Raw genomic sequence first — 15,107 nt, 5'->3', positions numbered from 1 at the left:
CATTGTAAGGCAGATTTTTACCACTGGACCACCAGGGAAGTCCCAGGGATAGCGTTTTTATTGGGAGGATTAGATGTATTTATGAATCACCAAGTTAAGTGCTTAAGGTTTAGTGTAACTGCTCAATAAATGTTCATTTCCTTCCTTCCTTCTCTCTGGGAGAGCTGAATTTGGAGCCAAATAATACTCTTAAGCCCCCACTGGGAAGAGATCATGGATAAGATGAGATACTAAGTATGTCAGGTGTCTGTTGCTGCATAAAAAATTACTCCTAAAGTTTAGTGGCTTTAAAGGACAAACACTTACTGTTTTACAGTTTCTGTGGGTCAGAAATCTGGGTGCTCCTGCTTCAGGGTTTTTCATGTGGCTTTAATCAAGATGTCAGCTAGGGCTGCATCCTCATATGAAGGCTTGACTGGGGAAGAATCTGCTTCCAAATTTACCCCCGTGGTTTTGGCAGGATTCAGTTTCTTGCGGACTGTTGGACTGAGGGTCCGAGTTCCTTGCCGGAAGTTACCCTGAGACCTTTCTCAGTTTCTTGCTACATGGACCTCTCTAAAGGGCAGCTCACAACATGGGAAGTGGGTCCTATCAGTGTGAGCAAGTGGGAGAGAGTAAGAGAGAATGAGCAAGTCATAAGCCAGAGTCTTTTTTGTAACCTAATTGGTAACCAAAGCTCATCTCTTTTATTGTATTTATCACTTAGAAGCAAATCACTGGGTCCAGCCTATACTCAAGGGGAGGGCATTACACAAGGATGTGAATGTCAGGAGGCGGGGATCGTGGTGCGCCATATTAAAGGCTATCTACAACAGTCTACCCTCTGGCCCCCAATAAGTCACATCTATCTCACATGCAAAATGTCTTATACCATTACAGTATCAGCACAAGATCCTGGATACCACCATCTGCATCAGGTTCAGATGGAATGAGGCTCCTTGACTGTAGTTAAGTAGAGCTCCTTCAGTTACCCTCACTATGAGCACCTGTGACACTAAAGGGACAGTTATCTGCTTCCCCTGCCCCCACAATACCACAGCGGGACAGGCATAGGATAACTGCTCTAGACTTGCTGTTCAAAAAGAGGACAGATGTGAGCCCCAGAGCAGCAAACTGATCTAAAGCAACTCTGAAATCTGCTCCGTGGAAAGTGTTCCAAACTTTGTAATTATGCATTCTGTGGCCGCACTTTAAAATTCCCATTTAGGTAGCATCCTTATCTTAGCTCAGGAGAGACTGTGACGTATTGGACTCACACAGACCAGGGTTTGAACGATGGCATCACTCACAAGTTACTCAATCTCTCTGAGCTTAGTTTTCTTCTCTGTAAGGTGGGAATCATACTTTTTTCTCACGGGGTTGCTAGGAGGGTGAAAAGGAAAAGAGGTGTCAAGTGCAGAGATCCTGAGAGATAGTTGAACACAGAGTAAACACTCAATAAAAGCTAGTTCCCTTCTATCTTCAGTTAATTAGTGAATGAGTAAAACCATCTGATAAACTAATTTATAAGAAGGTCATTGGAATGTTAGCAATTGATTTTTACAGGTTTAATATAGCTCCAGTTAATGGCGTACGGATTCCTGTGTGTTCACGCTCCACTCGAGGTGTCTATTAAGGCAGAAAAGGCAGTGGGTGCCAGGCAGCCTCAGGGCTGGATGCCAGACCTGTCTTCTGGCCAGATGGGCAGGGACCTGATCGTGCTGCTTTATCAAGACATCATAGTTCAGGCATTCATAGGTCTGAAACTGTAAGAGAGGCCGCTTTGCATGGGAGCCTTCAGCGTTGAGTGGCAATGGCCTCTGCATTTTTCCCCTGGTTCTGAGGCAGTCATCTTGAGAGGGGGTGTAGAATTGGGCTTAGGGAGAACAGCTTCTTATGCCAGACCCCTGGGGTTGAACCTTGGCTATACCACCTACTAGCTCTATGACCTTGGGCAAGTCACTTAACTTTTTTTTTCTGTGCCTCATTTTTAACAGAAATAGTGTCTACCTCATAGGGTTATGATGAGGATTAAATGAGTTAATTTAAATACAGCAATTAGAGCCATGCTTGGCACAGAGGAAGGACCATATAAGTGTTGACTGTTGTTGTTTCAAGGTTGGGAGAGCTTCTCAAACAGATTTGGCTACAGTCAGCACTCATACCAAAGACCATGGCAGGAGGCACCTGAGGAGTTTATAATATACTTGATTATAATAGTTCCAATTTATTGAGCCTAAATAGTACCAAGCCCTATACTTGGAACATTATAATGCAAGGATCTCTTGGGGGCTGGGGGACACTTAACTATTTAAAAGAGAGGGGATATAAACCAGGAAATTGGTTACACAGGTGAAGGGATAGCTGACGAGGCCATCTGGGGTGTGAGGCAGCCCAGAGATCCATCAGAACACTGGGCTACCTCTTCCCCTGGGCTGGAAGGACGACAGGGTACCTGGAGGCCATGGGATGGGTTTACTCAGTAAGCACTAGAACCATGGTGGACCTACCTAGTAGGAGTCAGGGCCATGGTAGAGAAGCCACTGAAGGGATGCCACCAAGTCAGAGAGAAAGGGAGAGAATGCCACGGCGTCTGCCTTCCTCCCACCCTCCATCTCCCACGGGGTCTCCCACTGGCCAAGCCAGAAGCCAGTTTGTGGGTGTCAGCTCCCTACTGTACAAAGTAGACCATTGGAAAGACAAGGGATGGATTTGAAAAACTATAAGGCTCAGGACTGGCACAGTACATCATTGCCATAAACATATAGGGAAGCATTTATCAATATATTCCCCAATTTATAGATGCAGATATTGAAGCTTAGGGAGATTAAGTTAATGGTTCAAATATTCAAAGGTGGTGAAGTGACAAAGGCAGGAATAGAATCCAAACCAGCCTAACCCAAAGTCACGTCTGCCTGTGGTGCAGCGAAGCCCCTTGACTCAGTTCTACAGCAAGTACTCCAGCCCCAGCCTTACCTACCTTCCTAGGCGTCTGGGGTCTCCAGGTAGCACCTCCTCATTGCCTTTGATTATACTTGGGCACTTGGCATGTGTGCGCATGAGTAGGTGGGAGAGCTCTTTGGAGCCTAAAGACCTAAATCTTTTCTCACCAAACCGTGGCTCAAGGCCTCCACCACATTGGGAACCAAACCAGGCACATCAGTGTCATTTGCGGGAGCTTTTTAAACTTAAATCTCTTTATCTCTGGAGGTTCTGAATCAGGCTAAGGGAGGCCTAGAGATTGAAGATGAATGTTTTGAAAACTTCCTAGATGACGCTGAAGTCTGGCCTCCACTGGCATCCTCTGGTCTTACCGTCTGCTCTGCGGGCCTGAATGGGTGGTCAGGAGTTGCTTTGTTCAAATTAAATGAGTCATTAAAGGTCACATTCCCATCCAGGCTGCCTCAGCAGCCTTTGGAGTGAATATGGGGTCGGGGGGCTGGGGGGGCAGGAAGAGAACTTTTTGGCCCCAGGACCTTATATTTTCTCACCAGCATAGACTAGAATGCTTTGGTACTTGCTATTAAACTGTATTTGATGTGCAAATACACTAGTCTGTACCAGGTTCTCTTTGGAACTGGGAACTCTCTGTCCTGTCTATATTTTGTTGCTACTCTTTGATATGCCAGAATTTTATATTCACTTTTTAGAGTCTGTGAAGACTCTCCACCAACAGGGGCTGCTTGGCACGCAGGACGAATTCCCTTACTCCGTTCTCAGCTACTCGGACTTCTTGGGCTGGAGTGGAACTGTCTCAGGGCTGAGAACATAGGGACACAACGTGAAGGGTAATTCAGTGTGTGATTGTGTCTAAGTAGGAGTCTTACCTAGAGATTGTTCTAGAAGGTAAAGAGATTAGTTCTGGGTTGAATTTCTACTCATTTGTAAAGGTCTCAATTTTAGTTGCACTTTAGAATAAATGTAGAGTTTTAAAATATTGATGCAAATAAATGTTTCACCCACAGGCATTCTGATTAAATCAGTCTGTGAGATGGGCTTGGGCATTATATATTTTTAAGTTCTCTAAGGGAGTCTAATGAAGAAGTGAATTGGAAAGAATCAATTGTAGTAACTCCCTACTTCTAACTATTACACACTTTGAAACTAGGCAAGCTTTTCTTGTTACTATTAGATCTCTTGTCTAAATCTCTTGTTTTCACCTCTTTCTTCATACTGCATCTATGCTGGAAATAGGACTTCATTGTTAATGTTCCAGTCAACAGTCCTGGCTGGCCCCCAGTTACCTGCTCCAAATACAGTAAGAGATCAGTTTTCAAACACAGACTCTCAGGGCAGGAATTTGGAAGGTAACACCGATAGGTGTGCAATTCTGGTTAAACGCAAAATTTTGATTTACAAATTACTACATCATTTAATCCTACTTACTCTAATGTTAACTGTCATAACTCGCAGTAAACTTTCATGGTCCGCCAAGCTCTGTGCTAAGAACTTGACATGTATCCTGTCATTTAATTCTCATTGCAACTCTATCACTTAGGTTCTATTACTCTCCCTGTTCCGCAGGTGAGAAAACTAAGGCCAAAGAACGTAAGCACTTGTCTGACACGTATAGCTAATAAGTGATATCCTCGAACCAGGTTTCTGTTTCCAAAGGCCATGTTCTTAGTAACTGCCACCACCAACGTGGGCACACGTGACACTTCCTTATAGCACATATTGTCTGCAGGGCCAGTAGCTGGCAAGTTTAGAGCAGCCGTCTCTGCAGGTCCAGAGATACAAGGTCCATGAGTTAATTCTGTAGACAGAATGCTCTAGGGAATTTCTACCTTTGGAGTTTGTTTTGCGTAGGAGTCAGAGCCTGCACATACTTCTCATAAGGGTGGCCTGTCCAGTTGTAGCATCACTAACTTTCTTGGGCAGTTTTGTTGCGTTCTCCCCACTTGGAGGTGCCCACTCCCACTGTCTTCATCCTGAAGCATCCAGACATCAGCCGACACTGTGGGACATCTTATATTTGCTCTTCTTAGATGTGTCTGGTCCCGTGTAGTTCAGCCCAAGCTGCTTTGTAGGAGAAAGCCCTCTGGTCGATGCTTCTGTTGGAATCCTTTCTTGGCTGGTGTAATGCTTTTGTAATTTTCCATCTCCACCCACAAAGACCCTTGGTCTTTGGCCATATATTCCGGTTTCTTTCCTCATGGATCCATTTGCATGCACTAATTTTCTAGCTCATTATTGCAGTGGCCATTACAATTACAACTGGCTTCTTGATTCATAGCTGCTCTAACCATTAAGATGATTATGGTTAATTTACAGCAGCTCTTACGGTTATTATTATTCATTTTCATTTTTAATATAATTATAGCTCAAGCCAGGACATCCCAGAGCTGCAAGAGGTGAGGGTACACCGTGCAGTGTAACCAAAATAGCATGAGCCTCTTTATTGCAAAAACAATATTATAATAACAAAGGAAGTTGAAAAGGAAAATAACATTCCTAGTTTCACCACTTTTGCAAAACGGTTTTCATTTTTCCTCTTTCTTTCTAAATTATTTGAATGCTTTTACTCTGTGGTAATTACAGTGTGAATAGATTTTGTATTTTTTTCTTCCAGTTAACACTACGCCAAAAACAGTTTTCCATGTTGCTTTACGGTCCCCATAAATTTTGTGTCGGATTAGAATTTGAGTCTCTAGCTGCATGACTGTCAGCCTAATACAGCCTTTCTAAGCTAAACTGGTAATAGGGTTTATGATGCTTTGCTTGTCTCGAGATTTTTTTGAGGAGTCAGTGAGAGGACAGATATGCAAGTGATTAGAAGAGGACCCAGAAAAGGGAGTTTCAATACCTATTAGCTCCTATTTCAGTTTTTTTTCCAGATATATACCCAGGAGTGAAATTGCTGGATCAAATGGTAGTTCTATTTTTAGTGTTTTGAGGACCCTCCGTACTGTTTTTCATAGTGGCTGCACCAATCTACATTCCCACCGACAACGAACAAGGGTTCCTTCCCTTTTCTCCACATCCTCGCCAACGTTTGTTATCTGCAGACTCTCTGATAACCATTCTGACAGGTGTGAGGTGATATCCCATTGTTGTTTTGATTTGCATTTCTCTAATAATTAGCGATGTTCGGTATCTTTTCATGTGGCTGTTGGCCATCTGTGTGTCTTATTTGGAAAAAAGTCTGCTCAGGTTTTCTGACCATTCTTTTTTCTTTTTTTTTGATATTGAGCTGTATGAGCTATTCTTATATTTTGGAGTTTAACCCCTTGCCAGTCATATCATTTGCAGATATTTTTCTCCCATTCTCTAGGTTGTCTTTTTGTCAGTGGATTCCTTTGCTGTGCAAAAGCTTTTACGTTTAATTAGGTCCTGTGTGTTTATTTTTGCTTTTATTTATTTTGCCTTAGGAGACAGATCCAAAATAAATATTGCTACAATTTATGTCAAAGAGTGTCCCGCCGATGTGCTTTTCTAGGAATTTTATGGTTTCAGGTTTTACATTTAGGTCTTTAACCCATTTTGGGTTAGTTTTGCATTTGGTGTGAGGTAATGTTCTAACCTCGTTCTCCTACATCTGGCTGTCTCTCTTAGCTCCTGTTTCATGTCCCCCCAGGTTTTGACTTCAGTGGCCTACCTTGGACCAATATCCTATACTTCGGGGCTAAAAAGCTTTGTAGTTGAGATTCCTTTGAAAATGCAGATATTTCTTGGAGTTACTAAGCATTATAAATTAGCACTAGATTTTTGTGAGCCAAACCCACTGACAAGACATAACCTTGGGAAGCCGTAGTTGGCCATTTTGCTGGGCTGGTCTTGATCATTTCTGGAAAATAGCTGTCTGTCTTTAACCTTGTCCCCAGGACAAAAAAAACCCTGATGCCTATAAATTTTTAAACCTTCAGTTCTCTAATTTTCGCAATTGCAAAAAATAATGTTAAACTTTGAAATACATTTAAGAATTTTTAACCATCCTCCATAACTTCACCACACACAGACAACTTCTTTACTTTTAGAGAATAGTACAGTAATCATGATTTGTATGAAATTTGGTGTGCCTTTTCACACTGCTACTGGGAGCTATGGCTTTAATTTTTAATGCCTGCAATATAGTCCATCAAGTTAATGGTCTCTAATTTACTAGTTCATCCCCCAGTGGTTGGACATTCCGGTTGCTTTCAGTGTTTTACTATTATATGTAATACTGCATAAACAACTTCACCTAATGATGGCTTTTCTTCTTTTAAAATACTTCTCCAGGACAAATCCCCAGGAGTGGGATTACAGAGCCATAGGGAATAAGCTTCTTAATAGTGCCTGAAGCATACTGATGTGACTTTCCAGAAGATTTGCACCAATTTTACTCTAATATCTTTAGTAGAGCAAATGCTTCGCTCATATTCAGGGTGGCCAATTAACATCAGTTGTTGAAAATCATAGGAAACTAGATTAAGGAGAATTTTGTAAAATGAAAAAGTACTACATTGTTTATGAGTAAGTGAGAATCATTGTGTCCCCCTCCACTCCCCTCCCCTCTCTTGCTCTCCTTTCCTCTCCTCTTTTCAGTAATCTCAGCCATGCCCTCAGTTTGACTTAGGTACCAGAAGTAGAGAAGTGAGTGAAATAGAAAGGGAGAATAGAAATAACTAAGAGTGATATAATGTATTTTGGCTTAAGGACAAATAATTCTAGCATGGATTTTAACAACAATCCTGTAAAGGCTAAAAGGCAAAGATTATTCCCATTTTATAGAGGATCGAACTGAGACTCAGGAAGGTGCAGTGACTTGGCCACAGTCATCCAGCTGGTCAGCTGCTTAGCTTGAATGTTGACTCCCATCTCTTGGTCTTCTGGCTTCTAAATCAGTATTCTTTAGATGACACAATTTCTGTTGCCGTAACATGGTTTACCTATGAAGCAGTCAGAACAAAATAGGAGGTATACAGTTAAAGTACTGATTTCTGTGATAATGGTAATAACAACAAAACTAGTTAGCATTTCTTCAGTGTTTACTCTGTGCTGGGCATGTACATTATCTTGTTTAATCCTCATGGCAGTCCTACAAAGTAGGTATCATTATCTTTATAGATGAGGTAACAGGGGCACATAGAGGTTAAGTAACTTGCCAAGATCACAGAGCTAAGAAGTGTCAGGGCCAGGATTTGAAACCAGGAAGCCTGATAGAGCTCCTGCTCTCAACACCTGCTGTGGGATCCCAGACACGTTTCTTCACTTTGCTGAGACAAGTTTCTTTCTGGCCTGTGAAGGGATCTCTTTCCAGCTGGTCCTGGTTGGAGAAGCAGCATTAGGACTGCCTGCAACGTCCAGGGCGGGTACATTGGGCACGCAGAGGAGCAGACCAGCACTTCACTGGCACTTGTGAACTTAGATTGTCTACTGAGTGGCCTGTGGCCAAAAAAAAAAAAGAGGTTCTGAATTCCCTTTGTTCTCCCCTTTTATGTTGCCCAAAGGAAGACCAAAGCAAAAAAAGAAAAAAATGCCCTTTGAAGCTGTCTTCTATATGAAAAAATAAACAGACCCCTTTGCAGTGAGAGACTGCAGCCTCGGAGCTGGATTTCAGTAAAGCTGCCCTGATTGCTAACGCCCTTGCCCTAAGGAGGACACCCTCAGTCATTACATTTCCTGATCCCATTCACCAAATTCTGTTCCTGACCATTTCCATTCTATTTAAGTTGCACAAATGAGATGCTCTGGACATCCTTTCAATAATAAAAAGTTCATGAATAGGCTAACTACGAATAAGCTTGATTCTTGTGTCCAGAACGGCAATGGCCCTTCTTTGAATTGGTGGAGAGGTTGTCAAGCATAGGAATGGAACTGATCTGGAAGAGTGATCTTGGCTGCATCTTCTGGGGTCCTAGTAGGCTTTTTCTTGCTCACTCATGCCCCTCTCTCATCCACATGCATATACATACACACGTTTCTTCGATGACAAGAATGGTTTTGGCGGTTGGGGTCACTGATTACTCTAAAATAGTGGCCATGACAACAAAATATTCCTGCCTAGGACTGGTCCTTCATGAACTGTCAAGTCCTCAGAGTGCAGAGCCTCAGAGGCTCTACTTTTGACTTCCTTTGATCTTGCAACTCACAATGCCCTCTTTGGGAACCTACAGCATATGTCCTTCATCCCACTTTCCCCAAGTCCCAGCGAAGGGCAGTGCGCCCCAGTTCCCACAGGCTTTCACTTGGAGCTTTGTATTACTGATTTTGCCATGTAGGCTTTTGAGCCTGGTTAAGGAGTAAAACAGAGATCATAGGCTGGTGGACCCACTCGGGAGCAGCATTTTGTTTGGCCCGTGTGATGTTTGTGAAATATTAAATCTCATGAGATTTCACGTGGACGTTGGATGGGTTAGCTTTTCATTGTCACAACATGACAATGACCACCTTCCCATCTGACAGCACTTGATTGGCACTGAGCAGAGGCACCAGGGTCCCCATTTGCCCCGCCCCCCTTTTTTTGTGTGCGTGAGAAGGATTTATTATTACTTGCAATAAATAAGGAGAACACTGGGGATCTTTCACAAAGAAGTGTCTCCCCCACTTGTCCCTTTTTATGCATTTATGTCCCCAGTTGGTTTTTTGGGGTTTAGGCTTTCAATACCTGACTTAGAGGTCTGAGGGTGAAGGTAGAGCCTGGAGTCTTTCTGTCTTTGTGATCATAGCCATACTGGCCTGCCAGTGTCTATCTGGACCGTGAATCCGCTGCCCACCATTCTTACCTGATGGATGACCACTGGTTGACCGGGGCAGGAGTGCTGTTGCTGGGGAAGTGGAGGTTACCTGTCAATCTATAGGGCATGCACCTTGCACTGGTCACTCTCTTCACCATTATTGCCTAGCACTGAGTGTGCAAACGTTATGGTCAACCTTCTAGGCCCTTACCCCTTTCTTGAGAGCCCACTCTTTGTTGCTGAAATGGTTTGCTTTGTTGATATGATCATTACATTAGTGTTAAGGTGAAATGTTTTTAGCCAGTGTCAGCTATTCATTTCACACTGTCCCCCTTGCTGTGTAAGAATGTAGCTTTACCCAAGCTATATTCCATCCATTTTACGCATCCGCATACACACACAAACACCTTGCTTCATTCTCACCTTCCCCAACCCCAACCTTTTTGCCCCAGGACAGGGGCTCAAATACAAAGGAGTGGACCGTGAGGGGAGCAGCACTTGGCCCCTTCCCTCCCTAACCTCAGGACAACTCACCCTCCAGTCAAGACAATGAGCTCTTTCTAAGTTTGTTTGTTTGTTTGTTTGTTTTTGGCTGTACGGGGGCCTCTCACTGTCGTGGCCTCTCCCGTTGTGGAGCGCAGGCTCAGCGGCCATGGCTCACGGGCCCAGCCGCTCCGTGGCATGTGGGATCTTCCTGGACCGGGGCACGAACCCGTGTCCCCTGCATCGGCAGGTGGACTCTCAACCACTGCGCCACCAGGGAAGCCCTCTAAGTTTTTTTAATGACGTGAAAGAATCACCCCTCTGCTGCTCTGAGGCAATGCTTATTGGTATTTGGTCAACTCATAGATCTGATGCCCCTTTATGCTCTAAAAGCATAATTACTCAAGTAATTATCTCTGCAGCCAAGTGTTTTTCTTTGTGGCGTATTCAAACAGTCAGAGGGTAACATGCATTTCAGGCTGATTTTTTGCTTCCTTCCTCATCAGCTTTGGGTTCATTCAGAGGTTAACATCAGAAGACTTCCATCCAGTCCTATTAGACCTATGGGTTTGAGGCTGTTTGAATGCAGATGATTTCTCTGCAGACGATACACACCACTCTTGCTCTCGTGCTTACATTCTCATGGCTAATTATCCTTTGAACATTTCATACCAGATATTATTCACTGGTCGGCCAGGATAATTTTACAAGATTCTTTCTCATCAAGTGTGGACGCAAACATAAAATAGAGCAAATAACTGCCTTGAGAGGCCGACTGCCAACATATGCCTCATTTTTTATTAACTCACTTTACGACAAGGAGAAACTAAGGGACCAGACGTGAATCTCCCAGCTGCCCCCCCATAGATGCATCTCATCCGAACTGGGCTCTGGCTGACTTCTCATAATTGGGTTATACCACTGGACACATTTCCTTCAGCCTCCTTAAACCATAAATAGAAGAAGAGCTTAAGAATGCCAGGAATGAAAGGTTTTTTGTTGCTTTTGTTTGTTTTTAAAATAGTTTGAGGTGGGCTTCCCTGGTGGCACAGTGGTTGAAAGTCCACCTGCCGATGCAGGGGACACGGGTTCGTGCCCCAGTCTGGGAGGATCCCACATGCCACGGAGTGGCTGGGCCCGTGAGCCATGGCCGCTGGGGCTGCGCGTCCGGAGCCTGTGCTCCGCAACGGGAGAGGCCACAACAGTGAGAGGCCCGCGTACCGCAAAAAAAAAAAAAACAAAAAACAAAAAAACAAAATAGTTAGAGGCAACAAGCAGAGTTAATTGTGTATGAAGAGACTGCAGAAATAGCATTATTATCAGGGCTGGTACCTTCCTTTCACTTCACTACTACTGATTAAAACTTGGCAAAGAGGTTCATTGTTAATTTGCATGACGTTCGCATCACATGCTGTCAGATAACTGGCTGTGTCTTCTAATTCTTATCCTTTGAAACACTGAGATGCCAGATCGCATGATGGATTTGTTCTAAACTGGCTTAATTTCCAACCAAAGCCAGCTGAGATCTGAAAAGTTGGTTAGTAATGTCACTTAGAAAATGATATCCCAAGTAAGTCCAACGGAATAGAAAACGTTTTCCAGTACAGCTCAATTATGAATCATATTGCAGACATGATTGCATATTGCAAACCTAGATTGAAACAGCTCTTCTACTGATCATTAAATATCTCTGTTCCATATTAGAGATTGGTAGACACCCGTGTAACACGTGGGGGTCTGATGTGTGTAGTGAAGGCTAAACCCAGTGTGAGTTTGCTGCATGCATTCAGCTGTTATAGGTAAAGAAATTCAATGGCGTTAGCTATCTCTGTGAATTTCACACAGACTCCATGAGAAATATCTGTTCAAAAGAAAACTCTTTTTTCTCCTCTAAACCTTCTTCCTCCTCTGTATTACCTTCCTTGATGAGTGGCGCCATTACCTGTCCCACATTCAAACTAGAAATTGGGTCATCTTCACTAACCCCTTCCGACACTTTCGGTATCCAGTCTGGCACCGTGTTCTAAAAGTGCTTCCTGAAACTTCTCTGTAATTTGACACCCCTTTTCCATCCCCTGGGGGTCCTTGATTTCAGTTCTCATCACCTGGAATAGTTTAAGTGCTAAGCCTCCATCTTTCTCTTCAATCCTGTCTCCTGTACCCTAACCTTACCACCAGAACGATATGCTGAAATTCAGTTCTCCTTACATCACCACGCTGCTCAAACACCAAAAACAACTGTAGTGGGTTCCTGTTTTCTATGGGATAAAAGCCCCAATGCAGAAGAAGGACTCAGCTTTTCATGACCTCACCCTAATCTACATTTAATGGCCTATTTTTTTTATCCTTCCTCACTTCCATTGTAGGACTGAATCACAGCAAACTTCTTGCTCTTCCAAGTTTCTGGGCCTTCACAATGCTCTCTGCTGGAGTAACCTGAAAACATGGGCAGGAATTTTCATCTAGTTGTCTGGGCCGGGATATGCAATTAATATCTTCTCCATCTTGCTTGCTACTATCTCACTGTCTTCTAACACCCAGTCCTGCCCAATCTATAGATTAGGCCATATAGTGATGTCTATATTCCCTTTGATATTTGTAGTTATAGTCAAGCCAGAATTTTCCTTCTCCTACTTTTTACTGGACCAGACCCTTTAGGAGTCCAAGCATCGTTCTCTAGCATCTAGAAATATTTAGCTTACTAGTTCTCAAACTTGGTTGTGCATTGGAGTCCTCTGGGGAGTTTGTTAAAATACAGATTGTTGGCCCCCACCCCCCAGAGTTTCTGATTCAGGAGGCTGGGGCGTGGCCTGAGAATCTGCACTTCTAACAAGCTCCCAGATGATGCCAGTGCTGCTGACCTGGAGACTGCATGTTGGAAACCACCATTTTAGCCAACACACGTCGAGGGCAGAAGACGAGAGGTGAACTCTGAGAAGACAGACACCTCTTGGGGACAAACTGAGCTAAATTGGCATTTTCGGGCTGTTCTCTGTTGTGCTTTGCTTGTGGTGGAATGTGGACTGTTAGAGAGAGAGAGGGAGGTTAGTGCTGATGCATCTCTGGAAAAGGACTTGTCACTGTAAACAAGGGTATGACCAGTGTCCATTTTTGTCAAAGTGAACTACATGGAGCCTGACTTTCAGTGTCACTTTTCCTGTTCCGATACCAGCGGAAGTCATAAGGCTAGTAAGTGTCCAGAAGAGTCAGCGAGCCCCGCAACTCTCAGTCCTTCTTTCCATTGTTGGGGTTTGGCCAGCAGGCTGTGGTCATCAGGGCGAGTGATGGGGTATCCTGACAGTAGTGATAATTTTCTCTCTGCCTGGACTGTACTTTCCTCAGCGATCTCCCAGATATCTTGAAGACAGTTCCAATATATTTTCAGCAAATCTTTCCCAATCCTTCTGAGATAGTTATTTATTCCTTTGTGTCCAAAAAAAAAAAAAAGCCTGTGCTTTTTATAGCACTAATCAAATGATAGTATAATTATTTGGTCTACATATTTATCACCTGCAGACTAGATGAATAACTCCTTTGAGGACAGAATATATATATTTATGTGTGTATGTGTGAAATATATATACATATACAGTCTTTCATCTTTTTCAAGTGTGTAAATCTTGTTTTGCTATTGGATTTCAGGCTCCTACAGGGGGGTACAACACGTTCTCCTTTTTCTGAGTCCTTTTCTACTAACGTCCAGCCCAACATTGAATATACAGTCAGAATTAAAATAATAATAATAAATTGATTTTCATCTGCTTCTGGGAAATGGGAGACCATTAGCAAGGAGGGTTTCCACTTTCTATCCACCCCTTTCAAAAGAGGCTAAAAAGATTAAAAGCTGCCAGTTACTTCAAAGTTGAGCTGTGTATTTGGGGAATGGATGAAAGTGCTGTACCTGGCTGTAAAAGTCTTCTCTGATTGAGATGACTATGTCCTTTGAAAGATCAAATAGTCACTCTTTCTCGTTTTCTCCTGGAATCATTATGGCTGTTAATAACCCATGCCAACATTTTTTGGGTGAACTGGGGGGCTTTCTTACCTCATCCTCATTCCGACTGTGTACCTCTCCACTCAGTCTCAGGGGCTTTTTTCGGCTCAACTACAGGTCTTCTGTGGGAGCCAGAGTGGACGGAAGTGGGATCAGTAGGATGTAAACACCTTTGTGAAGGTAGCAGTGAGGAATAAGAGTACGGTAAGCTTTTCTCTGACAACTGAAAAATATAGCACAACCTAAACGTTGAGAATTATGTTTTAGTCAGTGGACTTGCTGAGGACTTAAGCCTGGGAGGCAGCCTCTCAGATACTTCTGAGGGACTGCTTCCAAAGAGGTAAGGGAAGAGCCAGGATATACAGGAGTTTGGCAACAAAAACCAGGTGGTCTGAACATCAAAAGATTACTGTTAATTAAGGAAAACCCAGACATTTCAAGTTAATAAATTTAGTACTTTTCCACGTATGGGAAGATGCAAGAGTCTGGGCTCATTGAAATCATTTCTTTGATATGCACCTTAACTATCTAGGGCCAGTATCCTGCTTTTTTCCATCCTGAATCCCCTCAGGGTGCACAGTCTGGGGACAGCTGCAGTGGCTGATGGTTTGGTGGCCACAACATCCTTTGCTTACTGATATGGCAGGCTACATTCTCCATCCACAGCTATATAGTAAATATTTTAGGCTTTGTGGGCTATATACGGTCTCTGTTGCAACTATTCAACCCTGTCACAATGTGAACACAGCCATAGACAACATAGAAACAAATGAGCATGACTGCGTTCCAATAAAACTTTTTTACAAATCAGGTGGCAGGCTTGATTTGTCCCTTGGGCTGTAGCTTGCCAACCTCTGCCCTAGATTTCATAAAGCCCTGGCTCTGGGCCTGCTGGGTCTCCCAAACTTTGGTGCTTTCTGCAATAACCAGAAAACTTACAGTACTGGGAAAAAAAATAATTAAAAACTTCTGTAGTCAATTAGCCAAGTTGC

This window comes from Grampus griseus, assembly GCF_964374135.1.
Source record: "Grampus griseus genome assembly, chromosome: 16".
Classification (NCBI taxonomy): Eukaryota; Metazoa; Chordata; class Mammalia; order Artiodactyla; family Delphinidae; genus Grampus; species Grampus griseus.
Note: the sequence above shows the minus strand (reverse complement) of the source record.